Raw genomic sequence first — 16,744 nt, forward strand, 5'->3', positions numbered from 1 at the left:
GGAAAATGAGTAAATTAATTAATTAATACCAGGTCACGACTGCCTAATAGTTGTTTTTTTTTTTTTTTTAATTATTGGTGAGTAGAATTTATAGCTCTTATCAAAGCCTCATTTTCTACTTATTGTTTTACATGCATATTTATGTGTGCAGATATTAAGTCTATACACATATACATCAATAGATACACTATATACATGTTTTGGTTGAATACCTGATGGCTCAAAATTGAAGTCAACATTTTTCCAAAACCAATATTTGGAGCTCTATGGCACAGTGGATGAGAGCTATGACTGCTAACCAAAAGGTCGGCAGTTTGAATCCACCAACTGCTCTTTGAAAACCCTATAGTTCAGTTCTACTCTATCTATAGGGTCGCTGTGAGTCAGAATTGACTCAATAGCAATGGGTTTGTTTTTTTTGTTTTTTTATATCCGTTTTAAAACTAACTGAATAAACTCTTTGATATAAGAGAAAAGGTTTAAATGAAAACCAAGATTACAAAAAATAGGGACAATTCAAAAAGTCTCAACATGTGGACTGTGAGTGAAGTGAGCACAGGAAAACAGGAACCCTTATTCTCTGCTTGTCAAATTCCGAGTTGTTATAACCACTTGGAAGAACAATATAGCAATATCTGATGTATGCTATAAGTCAGGAATTCAATATCTATGTATGAACTCTGGAGAAACACTTGAATGTGTCCACTAGGAGATGTATATAAGAATATTCAATCTAACAATGTTTGCAGAAAAAAATTACAGAAATAAGCCATACATACCCATATGATTAATTTATAGCTGCTGAATGAGTAAATCTCAGAAATGCTATGTTGAGTGAAAATTGTTGTTTGTTGTTGTTGTTAGGCACCGTCGAGTTGGTTCCAACCCATAGTGACCCCATGTACTACAGAAATGAAACACTGCCCAGTCCTGTGCCATCCACACAACCATTTTCATGTTTGAGTCCATTGTTGTAGCCACTGTGTCAATCCATCTCATTGACAGTCTTCTTTTTCACTGATCCTCTACCTTACCAAGCACGATGTCCTTCTCCAAGGACTGAGCCCTCCTGATAACATGTTCAAAGTACATAGGACAAAGTCTCACCATCTTCACTTCTATTACATGATCATATTTATATGTATTTTATAAAACATAATGAAAACTTATGTAGTTCCTAAGTACATGCATAAAACAAAAAACCAAACTCATTGCTGTCAAGTCCATTCCAACTCATAGCGACCCTATAGGACAGAATAGAACTGCCCCATAAAGTTTCCAAGGAACAGCTGGTGTATTCGAACTGCCGACCTTTTGGTTAGCAGCTGAGCACTTAACCACTGCACCACCATATAGTCAAAAATTAAATTAAAAATGTAGTCGTTGCCTCTAGATAGGGAGAGAGGCTAATGGCACCTTGCAAAGAATTGAAAATTCAACTTTACTTTCAATAATAAATATTGTATAAGAAAGTGAAACAAAAATTGTCAGTCATGTATAAACAGGTGTTTACTGTATTATCCCAATTATTTTCTATATGTTTTAAATATTCAAATGAAACTCAGGGACATTAATAGTAAGTTCTTTCTAGTTTTCTTTAAAAAATTGATGTGAATAATATACGTTGTTTACAGTATTTGCAAACTTTGGAACCTCCAATTAAATGAAGAGCAATAAATAGCAACTATAAAAGAAAGGATGTTGCTGTTTCTTTCTATTAGGTTTGAAGAAAAAAAAAACTTAATTTAAAAATAAAGGCAACATTCTTCTCATGACTCATAAGACTCAAGTCTGTGTGTGTCTGCATATATGTGATTAAGGAGAGGCAAGGAAATAGAGGTGTAGTTATACCAAGCTAGTGACTTTAAAAGTTTTGAATAATGAAACCTCTCTTCTTTAAAAATAAAATATGCATTTAGCCAACAATGGCTGCATTACATCTTTTTAAATTTTTTTGGTAAGCAATTATCATATTAAAAGTGTTTTCTTAATAACACTAATGTTGAGACATTTTATTTAATATATTGAGATTTCTCTTTGCCATTAAGCTGTACAAATTTTGTGTGATGATTCGCCAGGTCTGTGCATTGAATACTAATAAGTTGGACAAACGTAAATTCCAGAGTGTCTTGGTATTCCTACACTTCCCCAGAGAAATTCTGTCTTTTTTCCCTTTTGCTCAGGTGCATTCAAAAGAGAACACACAGGTTTCTAGGAAATCTTTAATTTTTTTCTTATGTGTTACATTGTGAAAATTTTCATGCTCTGTCTCTACTCTGAAAATTAATATCCAGGAAGCATGAAATGTGATCTAAAATACCGTGTTATCAATCAGCTATCGAAGAGATAAACCAAGGTATCCTCCACACACATGTATGTAGCTATCCTTACCAACGTTGTTGCTGTTAACTGCTTTCAAGTTGATCCCTAACTCAGGGTAACCCCACGCAATGGGGTGGGACCGTTATAACCCCTGAGGCTTTCGTTGGCTGATGTTTTAGCAGTAGGTCACCAGGACTTTCTTCCAATAGTAGTTCATTATATTCCAAAATAATCCCCATTCTTAATAATATCCCCATGGGCATCACATGTTGGTAAATTGTTCTTGACCCTCATCTCCACTGAAATGACAAGTGTTAAGATCTAGAAAATCTCAGTATTAATACCTTCAGGGGGGAAAAAAGAACAGCATATTTTGAAATTATGAGCTCAATTCATTGTTTTTGTTGTTAGGTGCCATTGAGTCGGTTCTGACTCATAGCTCTCCTACGCACAACAGAGGGAAACACTGCCCAGTCCTGCACCATCTGCACAATCATTGTTACGCTTAAGTCTTGTTGCAGCCACTGTGTTAATCCATCTCATTAAGGGTCTTCCTCTTTTTTGCTGACCCTCTACCAAGCATGATGTCCTTCCCCAGGGACTGACCCCTCCTGATAACATGTCCAGAGTATGTAAGATGTAGTGTCGCCATCCTCGCTTCTAAGGAGTGTTCTGCTTGTACTTCTTCCAAGACAGATTAGTTTGTTCTTTTGGTAGTACACGGTGTATTAAATACTCTTTGCCAACACCACACTTCAAACGCATCAGTTCTTCTTTGGTCTAATTCATTAGTGATTAGAAAAATAGATACATGTTTTTCTCGGTATCAGTGATGTATTATTGAGTAATCTATGATTCTCAAGCCCATTCACAAATGCTTTGGATTCTTTGTTAAATAGTAACCCTTCTCCATTTTTCCAAAAGTTTAGGGAACATTGCTGCTCACAGAGTCAGTTCTTCTTAGGAATGGTCATGGTGGTTTGAAGCAAGATGATTCACTGTGCACAAGCACCTGGTGATTTAGTCTCTGAAGACCAATGTGGTAGGAAAAGGTCATTGGGACCAGAGAAGATGAGGGGAAATTTAAGCCCCCACCGAAAGTCCCTAGACATAGTGAGAGATAAGCTGGAATTCCACCCTAGCAGAGGTAGGTATTTGAGACAATTCTATTTATATCTTAAATATTACATCTACTTGAGAAAGCCCAGGTCTCAAAGGACTTCTAGGTGGCTCATATTTCAGTTGTAATATTGCTTACATTAAAAACTGTGTTGGTCTAAAAATTACAAACATTTTTACATGCTTATACATAATAAATTTTGCCCCAAGTGTCATTATTTTACAATGAACCAGCACCTCTTTGAGAAGGACATGACCACTTCAAAAGAACAGATGCTACCTACCTCTGCTGCCACATTGTCTTTTGCTAACAGGCACTTTTAAGAAAACCCAGGTCATATGTAGGCAAGAGGAGGTTTTACTTTTTGTGTTGTACAGAATGTTCCAAGGGAAGTCCCACTGGGCAAGCACAATTTTCTCCATCTAAGTGTCTAAGTGCTTAAGAATCAAGAGTTATTTGTCTGAGTTCATCATAGTCCTCCACAGGGAAACTTTGTTTAACTGAAAATCCCTGGGGTTAAAAAAAAAAAAAAAACAGGGTGTAAGAACAAAACCGTCAAGTAGTCATAATATTGTACAATAAACCTATAGACCATCAGAGTGGACATATATTGTCCACATAAGAATTTAACATGATGACAAAACTCAGATATGAATAATACGTTCTAACAGTTTGTTAAGTTCCCCTACTTCATTGCCAATTTGAAAAAAAAGAAAAATCTGTCAGAATGGATCTGATAGTTACCCATAGGTAGAGAGGATGGCAACTAAAGTAATTGCAAGAAAAGTCTTACCAGGGCCTTGGATATGAGGACAAAATAAATACATGTACCATAGTACCCTCCAATTCTGGAAAGTAAAGAGGGGATATATTTAAAACTATATGAATTTGTGTATTATTGCTTAAGGGAATCATGTTTTCTTTCACCAAACACCAAACACAAGGAGAAAGCAGAGATCCTTCGAATTTGAGCAAGGTAGAATTTAGATAAAAAAAGATTCATTGCCTTAGCCGGGCGGTGTTATACTCAGAAATGCAAATGAAACCCAAAAGCTTGGGCAAACTAGTGAATTTTTAAATGATAAATTGCTACTAGAAGAGTTAGTAAATATGCATAATCTTTGAGACAACTCCATGCTTTCCTGAGATGGGCAGGAGGGAAGATTAATTTAGAAACATTATGGACAAGAAAACAATGGAAAGGAGTAATGTTTCTCACACATAGCAATTCACAGTTCTCTATATAGCCAACTAACTAAGAGTCCTCTTTGACTATTGCTACTATGATAAGCATTGTATATATGGAACTTTATAAAAGGGAATCAAATTCTGCTGAAATTTCTTCTAGAGTATAACATGATCCCAGGATTCCAAATGCCATTAAGGCATTCAATATTTTTCAATAAACAAAGTTTTACTAAGCAGATATCACACACTACTTCTACAGAAGTACAGTAGGCAAGACATGCTTGGTTCCTGTACTCACTGAGTTTAAGGTTGTGAGATAGATGATTACCAACAAACTGCAATACTTGCTACGATTATATTTATGATATTGTTTTTATGGCAATGCTGCTAGAAAAACAAAGGTAAGTATGTGATAGGGATGAAGAACATGAGTCCATAGCACAATGGAGGTAGATAATGGGGTTATACATCACCCTAGGCTTCCTGGTCCAATTGAAACTTAACAGAAATTAAACAACAATGAACAATAAGTCAGTAGATGGAAATAGTGATTGTATGTTCAAAACAAGATAGGACATTTTAGGAAGTAAACAAAATTTACCACGATGAAGATTTATTATTTGAATGTGGACTTACAGAAGTTAGGTGGGAGAAGTATAGATTGAGTTATTTTTTAAATCACGCTAAAAAAATACATCTTTTTATTTTTCCCCCTAAGGACAGTGAGAAAAAAAATTAAAGGGACTGTAGCAGCAGAATAATAAGACTATCTGCATTTTGGAAAAGGAATGTACTTGTTAGAGAAAAAAAAAAAAATGAATTAACTAGAAATTGAGAGAGTAGTTTGCAGGTTGTGGAAGAAATCCAAGGCTAAAATAACAGTAGTGTGATATACCATGGATTGTCAGAATAAAGAAAAAATCTGTCTTGGAAGAAGTAAAGCCAGAATGATCCTTGAAGAAAGAATGGCGAGACTTCCTCTCACATGCTTTTGACATGTTATCAGGCGGGACCAGTCCCTGGAGAAGGACACCATGCTAGGTAAGATAGAGGGTCAGCAAAAAAGAAGACCCTCAGTGAGAAGAATTGACACAGTGGCTGCAACAATGGGCTCAAGCATAGCAACAATTGTGAGGATGATGAGGGGCTGGGCAATGTTTCGTTCTGTTGTACAACATCTTCATATATGATTGTGTGGTGAGGATGGGAAGAATGAGAGCATTAGAAAGAACACTGTGGCTTATTGGGAACTGACGGAGGGAAAGGAATTAAGAAGGACTCACAGGTTACTTGTTTGGGCAACTAGGTAGTTGGCGGTCCCATAACGTAAACTGGGAAGCACAACCTAAGAAGCAGTTTCCACTACCAGACTCCCATGGGAGAAGTAAGGGGTGGGCTGGGAGTGGTTTGTGGAGATTATACATTTATTTTAGGAAATTCTGAGTTCCAGGTAAGAGAGAAATCTCCAAATAAAAAATGTCCTCTGTGCTGTTTGTGATTTGGGTTTAGTGAACAGAAGGAAGATGCATCAGCTGTCCGGGCAATAGATGTTTACTGATAGCCTACGGTGAGGCAGGGCCTGTTTGATGCTGTGTATGCAGCCAAGGGTCCTATTCTCACTGAAGGTCATTAACTGAAGCAGGGTCCGGAGGTGGTGCAAACGATTAACACACTCAGCTGCTAACTGAAAGGTTGGAGGTTTGAGTCCCCCAAAGATGCCTTGGAAGACAGGCCTGGCAACCTATTTCTGAAAAATTAGCCATTGCAAACCCTGTGGAACATGTTTTTACTCTAACATATATGGGGTCCCCATAAGTCAGAGTCAACTTGAATGCAACTGTTATTTTTAATTGAAGCTAGTAGGGGAGTGAATTTACCTAGGAAGAAGGCATAGATTAAAAAGAGAATAAGGCCTAGGAAAGAACCCTGAGATACTTATCCATTTAGATGCAACAAGAGAAGATGAAGTATGCGAAGTGGATCAGGAAGGTGCAGCAAGAGTTAAGAGGAAGACAAGAGGTCTGCACAGATGATGGAAAAATGACTTTTTGTTTGTTTTGTTTTTTATAGAAAGTAAAATGATGCAAACAATGAAAGACAAATTACATATTAACTTGCAAAATGTACATTTGACTTAACGATGTACATGGAATGTTGCTAGCGACCTTGGTGTGAAAAGCTAAGGGGAAGTGCAGTGAAGCCAGTTTGTAGTGAGTTTGGGAGAGGGTTAAAGGTGAGAAGGTGCAGATAACCCTTTCATGTTTGTAAAGAAGAGGAGATAAAGAGCAATAGCAACTAGGGCAGTAGCTGCAGAAAGATAAAGAGTCAATGGAGGGAATTTTTTAAATAAACGAGACTGTTTAAATACTCCTGGGAAAGAACCTGGGGAAAGGAAACATACAGACAGTCCCTGGTTTTCGAACGAGATATGTTCCTAAGTCTGTCTTTAGGTCGAATTTGCAGGTAAGTCAGTACAGGTACATATGGTTCTCATTTAGTGTCAGCCAAATGTTTTGTGTTAGTATATAGTATATATTTTACCTTGATGGAACACTGTCCAAAAATCACAGTATTTTCATGAGCATCACAAAGTAAGTGCCTCTGTTCATTACTAGGAGCCATCGTATTTAACTCAGATTTTTAACATAATAGGCTTTATGGCAGTCCCTTCTTAAATATGAGTTGTCCATAAACTGGATATTCTTAACCTAGGAACTTACTGTAATAGGCTCCATGGCAGTCCACTCATAAGGACCAGTTGTCCATAAGCTGGACATTTTTAACCAGGCGACAGCATGTTACTACCATTTGTCCACTGGCTGAAAAAAGATAGTACACGGTTCTCTGAAACAAGACACTGAGATTCATACCTCCTTCCCTGAGTTGTATATGTGAGTAAAGGGGTATGTCCTCAGGATCCCCGTTCAGTGCATGGTTTCTTAGATACAGAATATAATTTAATGAAGGCCATTAAAAGCTAATAAAGTTCAGCCACTATCAAATGCAAGTTGAACATGTGAAAGGTCTTAACAATCATTTGAAACAACTGAGTATAACTTTCGTATTAGCACTGTCATTTTCTGTCCTCTAAACTTCAGGTCTTTCTTGTTTATACTTCATCACAATACCTTATCCATCTAAATTTATTTTCTACAGTTATATTAATTACTTGATTTTCAAATAAAGTCCAAAAAACCTCACACTGGCACTTGATGGCATGAAAGTTAAAAGAAAAAAGAGAAGATAAACTGTTTTGGCACTCTTTCTTGAAAGCCTGGCTTTGGGCCCCATGTTAAAACATATCACTGAAGGTCTCCTCGTATTTCTTCCTGCATAAAATAAATGGTAAAGTGGTCATGCATTCATTATGCTATAAGCTACACACAGATGTAAATGGATACCATTCATAATATTTTATAGTGTTTTGAAGTTCCAAGCCCATCTAGAATGATAAAGACCTGAAAAGTGTTAACCCACCTCAAAGTCTTTTTTTATTGCATTCTTTAATAGATCGGTCCAATTTCTTTGCATGCTATAAAAGTCAAGAAAGTATTTCTATGGTATTAAACGGTAACACATGGAAACCATTTCATTCATAAGAAGAATGTTCTCTGCTTTGTGATTTGTGCTTTTTAATGCCCTTTTCCTTCCTCTTGTTCTTTCAGGGACAGTTTGATTCAGAGTAATGGTGCGGTGGAAATTAAATGAGTGCGCATGAAGTCCAATGAACTCAGTATACTGCTTATCTTGTAACTATACTTAATCTAAATAACCTTTTTTATGCTCTGCTGGAATGGCATTTTCAAAAGGCTATATAGTAGTAAATGAGAGTATATGTCAGTAAGGATTTGCTAGACAAATCAGATCTCAGAGAGAAGTATATCTATCCATTACTATGTAATGCACATTTCAGCTTGAAGGACAATTTTTGCTTGTGTGATCAGACCATTAACATTTGCTGTCATTTGAGCTATGTTTTCCAACTTTTCTACTTTCCTTTCCTGTCTTAATTTCATTTATTTTTTCCAACTGAGGCCTTCAGATAGAAATTACCTCAAGAAGGAAGAGTGAAATTCATAACTCATTGGCTTAGATTTTCTTACCAGGTATCTATCCTCAGAAAGTAAAAGTTTCCAAGGGATAATAATACCTATGCAAATACCTATACTAAAAAGAATTTAATCTACACGCAAAAACACATGGCAGACACATTCTTTGATAACTTTTACTTCTTTTTCTTTTTCATCGATATAATTTTCCTTTATTATTAAGTTTGAAGGAACGATTTACTAAACAAGATTTAGAAAAAAGTTTTTCTGCTTGAGCGACTGCCCTTCCCTTTGGTCTTTTATGCAAAGTGGTTAAGATCTATATATCCCACTGCCGTCGAGTAGATACCAACTCATAGCGACCCTAGAGGACAGAGTAGAACTGCCCCCCAGAGTTTCCAAGGAGCACCTAGTGGACTTGAACTGCTGACCTTTGGTTAGCAGCCGTAGCACTTACCACTATGCCACCAGGGTTTCCAGATCTATATATATGTAAGTTATAATATTTTGCTTTTGCCAATATGCTAAAGCAAATCTTATGGTGTATTTGTGTATTTGGAAACCCTGGTGGCATAATGGTTAACTGCTACAGCAGCTAACCAAAAGGTCAGCGGTTCAAATCTACCAGGTGCTCCTTGGAAACTCTATGGGGCAGTTTACTCTGTCCTGTAGAGTCACTATTAGTTGGAAGTGACTGGATGGCAATGGACTTGGTAATTTTTTTTTTTTTTAGGTTCTCTTTCTGCCAAGATTCCTTTGCCATGAACCAGCATTTTGTATACCATGACCAAGTTGATTTTATTTTAAGATATTTGAATTATAATACACTTAACTGATACTAGCCATACCAGCAGGTAAAAAGGAAAACATAAACATTTTTTAAATATCAAAAGGCATACCGTGAAAGTAAATACTCTCCCTCTCCCCCCACCCCCGGAAACATGGCCCAGCCATGACTGGACTATTTATTTACCGTGAGTGCTGTGGAGCTATGAGGTCCTTGGGGCTGTAGTTCAGTGACAGGTCCGGGACTCCTGTTTCACTCAGTTACTCTGGGCCTCTCCATAACACACACTAAAAAAAAATAAAAACCTACTGCCTTGAGATGATTCCTGATGGTGAAAGCCAAGAGCCAAGCACCCTGGAAGAGGCTGCTTCATCCAGACATGATGTGCTTGACAAAGGCTTCGTAACTGATGCTGTCATTGGCATCCTCTTGCCCAGCTAACGGCTGTTCCACTTCACCCTCTATCATCTTCTCCCTCAGGGTGGTCAAACACTGGCCAAAGCTCAACATTCAGAACCATGCCATTGCTCTCCTTGTTGAAAACGTTCAGCCCCTCCATGAAATTCTCGCAGATGCCCTGCTCCTTGTTACGGAGATATGCACAGGATGGGTAAGAACACCTTGCAGGAATATCTCAGAGCATCTTGGCATTCATCTTTCCATGCTTGGGCTTGCCCAGGACATAAAACACTCCAGTGATTTCGGGGTTCTGGTCCATGTCTTGCAGCACACCCCATAGATGATCTTCATCTCTTTAGTCAGGGTCCAGTGAAACAATGAGAAGGACTCTTTGAACTCTTGATCTGGTCAACAGAGAAATCTGTCTTTACACTGGTGGGATCAAAGGCAGGTTCCTTGGGCAGCTCAGGGACTGGGGAAGGGGCTGAGGCCTTGGAAGCCTCTGCTTTAGGCTCAGGCTTCTTGGGAAGCATGTTGTCTTGTCGGGCTCTTTGGTGGAGATTGGACTACAACCTTTTAAATATAGACTTTAAAGGATATACATGAAAAGATGTACAGATAGGGTCTAGAAGTTTCCAGCAGGGATTTTCAAGTCCCTAGAGACATGCCAGTCCCCCGACGTGCATCAGCAATCTGCAAGATCCTAAAGTAAATATTTCTTGCTAATTACGTATATAAATTTCAGAATATATGTCCTTAAAAGCAAGGATTGATTACCCCATAAGCATGGTATGCACATGCCTAGGGCATGAACAAAACAGGGGCACCTGTTGTCCAAAGCAAAGACTCATAGATGCCAAGCAGAAAGGACACAAGGAAAAGTGAGTGCGCAGTGGAAGAGAGCTGGCAGGGCACTAAATGAAACTGATACCAGCTCCATTGTATGAGAACGTGACTTCCAAAAATAAAGCTCATGCAAGGTCATGATGGTGCCCATGTGCAAGGTTGTTTAAGCTATGAGGTCCCTACCACTTCAACACCTTCATTGACATCTGTCTCCTACAGTTCTCGGCCATGTAACTGAAACTCTTTATCTCAGTGGGTGTCTTGGGAGTATACTATTTCTTTCTAATGAACTAGAGGTGGGGATGAGCTGTTTAACTCTTGCTACATTATGTAATATGTAATTGCAACCGTATCCAACATGTGCCCTTACTGGGCGTGGATGGATTATATTAATAGGTAACAAGTCTCTGATCCATTTTGAGAGAGCCATCTTGTACATCCACATCTGCTGATCCAGCAACTGCAGCCAAGAGGGCCAGCAATGCTCTTTGCCGTGATATAAACACAAGGGTATGCTCTTGGACATATCCTGGTAAACAATCAAAAGGGAGGGAACTAGAATAAGTAGACCTTTACAATGAATACAATCAAGTTCCTTTTTTACTGTTTGGCATTTACAAACACAGTTATGTCCTAAGTTTTGTAAACAATATTCATAAGTTTAAAATGTTTGGCATACGTGCAGACACAATCTACCATACCCACTGCTGTTGAGTCAATTCTGACTCATAGCCACCCTAAAGAACAGAGTAGAGCTGACCCAGAGGGTTTCCAAAGAGTGCCTGGTGGATTCAAACTGCTGACCTTTTGATTAACTGCTATGCCACCAGGGTTTCCCAATATGCCATACACTGTATATAATACTAACAAGGGTAATAATTTCATATTATACTAACATTGGAAACATCCAAAAGTACTGGAAATATTAATATTTATCTAACATGAAAAGTATTAATTTATATATCAAGTGAGTTTCATTTTTTATTGTCTGTTGCATGGGACACAGTGCTTAATATAACTCTATGTATGCTAATAAATCAGGTATTATACACACCAAGAGGGTGCAACATTCAATATTTATTTATCGTGCAAAACATATTGCTACTTTGCAACAATTGTGTCTCTAAATTTGTCTTCCAAGAAAGCAACAAAGGACATTTGTCAGAACATTACATTTATATTTTAACAGAGTATTTACATATCTCCATGTAAGGAAATTGAACAATTCCTCAAGAAAATAAATTAATATTTAGATAATAAAAATATACCACTTTCGCCTCCAATAGCTGATATTATAATCACATTTAAGAAGAAGTTACATCATGGAGAAATAAGACACACACGAAAACACACATACATACACGAATACATATGCCTGTATATATATATAACTCACATATCCCATTTGAATGTGTGAGTAAGCAGAGGAGGGGACACCACAGATTATTAATGCTTAGGGCCCTCACATGCCTTAATCCAGCCATGCTTAAAAGTATATAGACTATAATGTATATCTCAGATCAAAAACCAACAACATGCTTATTTTAAAATGTATCTATTCTTACATATAAAAAAAGAGTGCCTACTAACAATTTTACCGTTCAATATAATTTTAGAAGTTCTAGCCAAATTAATGAGACAAAATGAATACACTTTACATTTTTGGAAAGAGATTAAATTATCATTATTTTATAGAGGATATGATTTGCTACTTTGAAACCCCATGGAAATCAACTAGAAATTATCATAATTACTAAGAGAGTTGTGTAAGCTGACCAGACACAGAATTATACCTTTAAAACTCAATACAGTTCCAACTATGACTTAGAAATCATAATAAATTTTAATAAGTAATACTTTAACAAGTATTAAATCATAATTTTTTACTTTAACAAGTATTAAATCATAACCAAATATACCAACCATATGTGCTATTAAAAAAAGATAAATCAGAAGAACAAGATGAAAAGTCCAGAAACTGTCTTAAGAGTAAAACATTATATGTTTATAAGTATATGTTAGGAACAATATTTTAAATCAAAGATAATGGATGGATTCAATAATAAAGTGCTGAGACAATTGATTAATCTGTTAAAAAGCAAACAGTAGATACTCGTTAAGCAATTGCCATCGAGTCGATTCAAACTCATAATGACCCTTTCCAAACCAAAACCAAACTCACTGCCATTGAGTCGATTTCAACTCATGGTGACCCTATAGGACAGAGTAGAACTGCCCCATAGAGTTTCCAAGAAGCGCTTAGGTGGATTCGAACTGCTGACCTTTATGGTTAACAGCCATAGCACTTAGCCACTAATCCACCAGGGTTTCCAACTTTAGGATAGAGTAAAACAGCCTCACAGGGTTTCCAAGGCTGTAATCTTTGTGGGAGCAGACCACCATATCTTTCTTCCCCGGAGCAGCTAGAAGGTTCAAATCACCAACCATTTTGTTTAGCAGCTGAGCATTTTAACCACTGTGCCACCAGGGATCCTGAAACAGTAGACAGTGCCCTTTTTTTTTTTTAATTTTAAGGGAAAATATCCATTTTTGATTCATGTCAGAACACTATAAAATTACTTTTTCAGTTTTTCATTTAGATAATGAATATAAAGGATTTAACAGAATGTCTAGCTCATAATAAGGAGCCCTGGTGGTGCAGTAGTTTAGTGCTCAACTGCTAACTGGAAGGTCAATGATTCAAACCCACCAGCGGCTCCACAGGAGAAAGTTGAGGCAGTCTGCTTTCATGAAGATTTGCAGCCTTGGAAACCCTATGGGGCAGTTCTGCTCTGCCCTGTAGTGTCACTATGAGTCGGAATTCTACTTGATGGCAATGGGTCTAACCATAATAATTGCTATATAAAAAAATATATATATAGGCAACCCTTAAATATTCATAATTTCTAACTCTCTTCACTATAAGGGAAATTTGTTTTCCAAATGTTGAGAAAAAGTCAGCTCTCTCTTCCCACTTTATACCATTATTTTTAGTTCCATGATGAGAATTACTCCAAACCAGAATGTCATTCATCTCAGATCCAGCAGGTTCTAAATTTTTCAATTATTCTCACTTTCCCAATGAGAGATTCTTTCTCTCAGGATTGGGTATTTTAACCACGAGCCCTACTTGTCTTCTTGAAACAGCTCTCTACCTTTTAAAATTTGTTCTAATTATTTGAAAAGAATTACATATGTTCATAATTTCATTTCACTGCTTATTTATTGATGAAGATCAAAGGCTACAATCTCCAGGATGGAATAAACATGAGCATAAAGAAAACAAAAATCCTCACAACTGGACCAATAAGCAACATCATGATAAACGGAGAAAAGGTTGAAGTTGTCAAGGATTTCATTTTACCTGGAGCCACAATCAACACCCACAGAAGCAGCAGTCAAGAAAGAAAACCACTTATTGCATTGTGCGAATCTGCTATAAAAAAAAGACCTCTTTAAATAAAGTGTTAAAAAACAAAGATGTCACTTTGAGAACTAAGGTGCCCCTGACCTAAGCCATGGTATTTTCAATTGCCTCATATGCATATGAAAGCTGGACAATGAATAAGGAAGAACAAAGAAGAATTGATGTCATTGAATTATGGTGTTGGCAAAGAATATTGAACATACTATAGACTGTCAAAAGAATGGACAAGCCTGTCTTAGAAGAAGTACAGCCAGAATGCTCCTTAGAAACGAGAATGGTGATACTTTCTCTCATGTCCTTTGGACATGTTATCAGAATGGATCATTCCCTGGAGAAGGACATCATGCTTGCTAAAGTAGAGGGTCAGCTAAAAAAGGAGAAGACACTTAATGAGATAAATTGGCACAGTGGCTGCAACTATGGGCTCAAACATAGCAACGATTGTGAGGATGGAACAGGATCAGGCGGTGTTTGTTATATTGTTCATAGGATAGCTATGAGTTGGAACCAACTTGACAGCACCTAACAACAACAACTTATTTATTTATTGTTTACTGTTGCCTCAAAACCAATTTCTGCAGCCTGAAATGTACTATAAACTCAAACTTTCTCATGTAAAATAGTAATTCTTGTCATTCACCTTTTCTGGTCATGACAGGTCTTCCCCAGTCCCCGAACATTTTTTTTTTTTAAGTCACTGCCTTTGTCTACTATCCACCACCCCACCTTGTCCCTTCTGTCAGTTAGAATTTTCACTTACAATTGGCAAATCCAAGTATATTTCAATTGCCTTCCACCTTCCTTAAGAACTTCTCAGGCTTCTCCATACCACAATGACTTCTTTCATCTCTGAAATTTTACATTTAAAATGTAGGAATATCTTTACATAATGGCAATCTCATTTGCTTAACCACACTGAAAATTCCCTCTAAGATGTTTAACACAGTGGAGCAAATATTTATTATTAATATCAATAATAATACTCAATAAATATTTGCTCCATGATCATTTAATTGACTGACAGGACAAAAACAATCCTATATTCAGAAAGGTGAAAGGTTTTGCTGAAAAAAAGGGGTGGGGAGGGAATTAATTGTGTGTATACTTATGGAAGGTGCTAATGGAAGAAAAGAATTTATCTCCTTTTGAAAGCCTACTTTCTGAGGTTTACTTTTAATACTTAAAAAGAAAGAAAGAAACACATGGAAAAAAAATCAATCTTTCAGAAGAAGGAAGCATAACTAAAATGCTTTGTCTTCCAACCACAGATTTTTTTTTTAATGTGGCATAATACCCAGAAATTATTTTAAATAAAAATGTAACCAAAAATTCATTCATGAGCAGGCCTACACAAAAATGCATTGTCAGAGCACTTAAACATATGAGGATACCACAGGTATTTCAAATATAAATCCTGTTGTTGTTGTTAGGCGCCTTCGAGTCAGCTCCGACTCACAGCTACCCTATCCACAACAGAACGAAACACTGCCCAGTCCTGCACCATCCTTACAATCGTTGTTATGCTTGAGCCCATTGTTGCAGCCACCGTGTCAATCCACCTTGTTGAGGGTCTTCCTCTTTTCTGCTGACCCTGTACTTTGCCAAGCATGACGTCCTCCAGAGACTGATCCCTCCTCACAATATGTTCAAAGTATATAAGATGCAGTCTCGCCATCCTTGCTTCTAAGAAGCATTCTGGTTGTACTTCTTCCAAGACAAATTTATTTGTTCTTCTGGCAGTCCAAGGCATATTCAATATTCTTTGCCAACACCAGGGTTCAAAGGCATCAATTCTTCTTCAGTCTTCCTTATTCATTGTCCAACTTTCAATATAAATCCTGTAAAGTTCAATTCCATTTATCTTCCCTGTTATTATCATTTCTTTCTTAGAAGATATCAGGCTGAGTTCATTTATTCTCTGATGGTGGTATCAAGGGAATTGGCACCCAAAACAACAATAGAGCATTCTAAACTAAGATATGACAGCTTTCAAAGGCAAAGATAACCCTTGAATGATTCAGCTCCATGAAGAGATCCAACACAAAGAACAACCCCTGGAATTCATTCTCATCTACTTCTTTGACTTGGGTAAAGATTCTCCCCTCAATATCTAGCTCAAGTGGTATAGCATAGTTTATAAAAAATATGTTCTACTTTCTACACTGATGAGTAGTATCTGGGGTTTTAAAAGCCGGTGAGCCACCATCTAGGATACTCCACTGGTCTCACCCCTTTGGGAGTAAGGAAAATGAAGAAAACTAAAAGTACAAGGGAAAGATTAGTCCAAAGGACTAGTGGACCACATCTACCACGGCCTCCACCAGACTGAGTCCAGTACAACCAGATGGTGCCCGGCTACCACCACTGGCTGCTCTGAAAGGGATCACAATACAGCGTCCCGGACAGAGCTGGAGAAAAATGTAGAACAAAATTCTAACTCAAAAAGAAAGACCAGACTTGCTGACCTGACAGAGACTGGAGAAACCCTGAGAATATGGAGCCCGATACACTTTCAGCTTAGTAATGAGATCACTCCTGAGGTTCACCCTTCAGCCAAAGAATGAACAGACCCATGGAACAAAACAAGACTGAAGGGGCACAACAGC

At 37.4% G+C, this 16,744-nt stretch overlaps 1 pseudogene; it reads right to left on the minus strand.

Moving 5' to 3' along the window:
• Positions 1-9,835: 9,835 nt before the first annotated feature.
• On the minus strand, positions 9,836-10,398 carry LOC126061426 (myosin light chain 4-like; annotated as a pseudogene).
• Between the last annotated feature and the right edge of the window lie 6,346 nt (positions 10,399-16,744).

This window comes from Elephas maximus, chromosome 2 (assembly GCF_024166365.1).
Source record: "Elephas maximus indicus isolate mEleMax1 chromosome 2, mEleMax1 primary haplotype, whole genome shotgun sequence".
Taxonomy (NCBI): domain Eukaryota; kingdom Metazoa; phylum Chordata; class Mammalia; order Proboscidea; family Elephantidae; genus Elephas; species Elephas maximus.